The sequence below is a fragment of the Nilaparvata lugens genome, chromosome 5 (assembly GCF_014356525.2).
Source record: "Nilaparvata lugens isolate BPH chromosome 5, ASM1435652v1, whole genome shotgun sequence".
NCBI lineage: Eukaryota > Metazoa > Arthropoda > Insecta > Hemiptera > Delphacidae > Nilaparvata > Nilaparvata lugens.
The window spans coordinates 61,440,444-61,445,251 of NC_052508.1; the positions used below are offsets into that span (position 1 = coordinate 61,440,444).

Consider the following 4,808-nt stretch of genomic DNA (forward strand, 5'->3'; position numbering starts at 1 on the left):
GTAGAACTGCTCCTTTCTACTGCGCAAGCGTAGTATCTGTTTGAGTAACACATTCGTTGGAGCAGTTTGTTACCTGCTACTTGGAAAAATAGCTGTTACTTTGTTTTCATGAACCAGTGAGCGAATGAGCATGTAGGCCTACTAACAGTCGGCAGCCATTGTGAATGAGTGAACACGTAGAGCCATTATGTCTGTGAAATCATCTAATTTTAATTGTCTTCATGTGGAAAACAATTGTCCACTAATTATAATTTACAGCGGCATCTACAAAATTTCCATAAAAGTAATAGTCCTGCGAAAGAAGGAGTAATATGTCCACTCGAAGACTGCAGAAAAACTCTAAGCAGTAAACATTCAGAGTTAGTAGGACACTTGAGAGAGAAGCATGAATTTCAGCCATCAATTGATGAATTCACGTTTACTTCTGAAGATGGTAAGATTTAGTTATTGATGTAGAGAGTATTAGTATTGATGATAAGATGTAGTTTGATTGTTGACAATCTTTAAAACTAGTGACCCGCTGGGTTGAGAACTCGCTCATGAATAGTTGTATTTTGATCTTTAGAATCCGCAACTTTGAATTATACAGAGTTGGTGGAAATTATGAAAACAGCTCAAATCATTTACTTCATATGAAAGAGGAGATTCTGTTCTTCAAATCAAGACCAATTACCATTTTTTATCATTAGAAACTTGCAATTAATCTCAAATAGAAGAGAATTTCATGCTTTATAAGTTAAGTTGCCTTAAATTCATCTTACATCACTGTTTATTATCGAACATCTGTCAAGACTGAAAATGAAATAATATCGCAAATTTCTCGAATTTACAAACAAACGTATCTCACTTCACGTTCATATTTCTACAAAAATCATTTACCTCACATGAAAGAGAAGATTCTGTTATTCAAATCAAGAACAATTACCATTTTTTATCATTTAGGGTTACTGAGATACACAGTTTTGAATATATAAATTGGCCATTTTCTTTTGTATGGGAATATGAGTTGAAATACACTCAAAGAGAAATTTTCTATATTTTATCAAATTTCAATTTTGATTTATTCCAGACAACTTATTTAACATAGGTATTTAAAGTCTAGTATGAGCTGGATGATGATGGTGCTAGAGATGAAGAGTGAATTACATTGCCACACTTAGGCTATGTGATTGTTCATTCACATGATGTGTGATTTTTTCAATCATTGCTAGGAAAATATTCAAGTTGTATAGGGTAGAAGTTGTAGGATTAAATAATTTTAAAAAACAATTGAAAATACCCCTTTTTTGATAATTTGTAGCTCCGGAACCAAAAATGGTAGAACCCTGTGCAACCCCTCAATTTATTGGAAAACTTATTATCTTTAATTTTTGAGAGTATGCTTTTTCTCAAAAAACTTGAGGCTCTCGAGATTAATGGAAAAATTGGAAAAGTCCGAAATTTTGGGAGGTTTTGGGGGTGAAGCCGCCCTCTGGCATGTCAGCTAATTTCAGATTCGAATTCAGAGATCCAAAATATGTAGGCTATAGAACCATCGAGAAAAATTCTTTTGGGGCTGTTTCCTTAAAAACAACTATTTGACTGGTCTAGAGGTTATGTTACAAGTTTCGATTTTGACATAAAGAGGTTATGTTGTGATAGCATTGGCGAATCAGTTGCAGTTCCACTGAATGCCAGTCGCATCTCAGTAACAGCTACACGGTGAACGGAACTGCTCCAACAAATACGTTATCAGCGTATGCGCATACTTCACTATTCTGGAGGAGCATTTCTACAGCGAGCCTCGCGGGTTTCAAGTAATGTCTAGACGGTCAAGTTTAATCGAAGCCCCTGTGGCCTAATGGATAAGGCATCGGTCTCCTAAACCGGGGATTGTGGGTTCGAGTCCCACCAGGGGTAATTTTTTTTTGCGCTTCAGAAAATTATTAATCAATAATAAAAATTTATTGTTTAATATCAAAAGTGATAAAAATTCTTGTTAATTGAATTGAGATAAAGAATATAGTTTCGAGGGATTTTAGAACAATATTATTATCATCTACCAAGTAGCAGCTCTTGCATTCAATAATTTTTTTCAATCAACAAGTTTGATTGATCAAAGTGATAATTCATTATTTGCTTTCTCCAAAGTTGTTCAACTATAAAACCCGTTTAACCAATTTATGGTCATATTTGTCATGAGTAATGAATGTGCTTCATGTGAGCTGATGAAGTGCAATTCAAGTGCAACTGGAATTTGATTTCAATTTTTTTGGAGAAAGCGTCAAAGCAATCCTATATAGTACTAAAGTGAGGTCCACGTTATAATGCCTTTGATTAATACAATGGTAGACTATGATCACATTGAATGCGTTTATGTGCAAATGCAATTCGAATCATGCATGAGCCTAAAAACAAAATTTGATAAGTGCCATTGAAAATGAACACTGCATGTAGCTGCAACACTTGCATTTAGCTGCTCACACTGTACACTGAACACTGCATGTAGCTGCAACACTTGCATTTAGCTGCTCACACTGTACACTGAACACTGATCACATGCACTTGCTGAACCGGCTTCTGTGCAACCGGCTGTTGCAGTGTTCCTATTGCTCTTTCCACATTTTGCTTCTCATCTGCAAACTTTTTCATGCATAACCAAGCGTGCACTTGCACATATGCATCCAATGTGATCACACCAACAGGAAACTGATGCTACTACCAGGACCTCCTAAATAGGAGTATAGGTATTTAGGAGGTCCAGCTACTACCATACCAAATTTTTGTAACCAATCTACAACGAAGAAGTCTGGTGTGGCGCACTCACACCTTGCCGTTGCCGTTATGAAAATTTCGGCAAAAACCACCTCCTGTGTCTCCAACATAAAAGTCGAATAATTACGGAAATATAATTTAAAATTGATCAGCTGACGTGAACAATTATGCTATCTCTTCCAGTGAATGATTCAATAGAATCAGGACCTCCTAGATATTCAGGTATCAGGTATTTAGGAGGTCCTGACAGAATCAACAGTTTCAACAAGCTCTTTCATCAAGTTTGCATTTGAATAATAACATTTTCTCGAATTTCCAGCCGATTTGAATTTGAGGTGAAAATCTTACCGGAAATTATTGTAGAGATTTCTATGCTCAATCTTTTCCACTTGAAATTTTTCGTTTAAATTATATGAAGCCTGATAGTTGGAAATCTAAAATCAAACTCTGCCTCAAAACATGGCGGAGCTCTTAAAATTTTCACAGATATGGTACTTGTGGCAGTTCATAGAGATTATCAATGTCTATTTTAGGTATGAATTTGATCAAAATCGTTGGAGCCGTTTTTGAGAAAATCGCGAAAACCCTGTTTTTGACATCATTTTCGCTATTTTAGCCGCCATCTTGAATTGCATTACATGGAAATCGTTCGTGTCGGATCCTTATAGTGTAAGGACCTTTAGTTTCATATTTCAAGTCATTCCGTTTATTGGGAGATGAGATTTATCGTGTACACAGAAGTATACATACACTCAAACACACACACACACACACACACACATACAGACCAATACTCAAAAAACACTTTTTTGGACTCAGGGGACCTTGAAACGTATAGAGTTTTAGAAATTGGGGTACCTTAATTTTTTTTGGAAAGCAATACTTTCCTTACCTTTGGTAATAGGGCAAGGAAAGTAATTAGCCAAGGTTCTGAGTTGAACGAAAACACAGAGTAGAGATAGAGAACACTGGCACTGGTTTCCTCCTTCTGTGACAAAATTCAATTCGGTCACCCCGCACCACCTAGCTGCAGATTGTGGTACTACTAGAAAATGTTATGGGTTTCACCGCTAGAAAGCAGACAACTGAAGACTGTAGTACAGTGACTATAGTGATAATAAAATGGGTATACTATTTTAGTCTCCGTAGACTGTTATAATAGAGACTATTATTATCAAGCAATGAAGAAAATATACTCGTTCATTAATCCGTTCCATCATTAATAGTTACCCCTGACTTGGAAAATTCAATCACGAACTGTTGTATTGTAATCTTTGAAACCCGCAACTTTTAATTATACAGTACCCAGAGTTGGTGAAAATTCTGGAAACAGCAAAATATTTTTTTCACAAGAATAACTTGGCAGTAGATTTCATTGGGGATCCTATTTGAAATGGAAAATCACTCTTCAAAAATTACTCTGTCGCTTCAATATCTTTGTCTCTCTCATATGAATCCTAATTATTCATTTTTCCAAATAGAATGATTATGGTACACAGCAAGAGAAAATGAATGGCGAAAACCGCACATTGATATCTCAACCTGTATCATTTTGTTGATGTAAAATGTATCAATGAATTCTTCAGCTGACTGAATGATAAATCACAACAATTTTTTCTCATACACTTTCAATGCTATTTGTTATATCCTGAAAAAGGACGAAGGAGTGAGTAAATTTTGTTGTCCAACGAACTTGACCTGTAAAAAGGTTCGGAGAATACGTGTTCAAAATTTGAAGCTGATTGATCAATTCTTTCTAAAGCTATTGTAAAACACAAACAAACAAACAGACTGGCAACGATTTTGGCCTTGAGTTAAAAGTAAGAACTCGCTAATACTCGTTCAATTAGACAATGTGAACCATCTTAAGTTGGTATACCATCTTAAGCATTTACATAATAATATCAGCTTTAGTGAACGTGTCCAGTACAGTGAGAATATTAGGCCTATTCTCATAAGTTCTAATGGAACTACTCTTACTCGCTGGCCGGGTTAAATGGCAAGAATCCTAACTGTACTCATGAGAATTATATTCTTACTCGGTAACGTTCTCT

General features: G+C 35.6%; 1 non-coding gene across 1 annotated transcript; it reads left to right on the forward strand.

Moving 5' to 3' along the window:
* Positions 1–1,826: 1,826 nt before the first annotated feature.
* Positions 1,827–1,899, forward strand: Trnar-ccu. The gene has a single exon. It is a non-coding gene; the product is annotated as a tRNA-Arg (tRNA).
* The last annotated feature ends 2,909 nt before the right edge of the window (positions 1,900–4,808 follow it).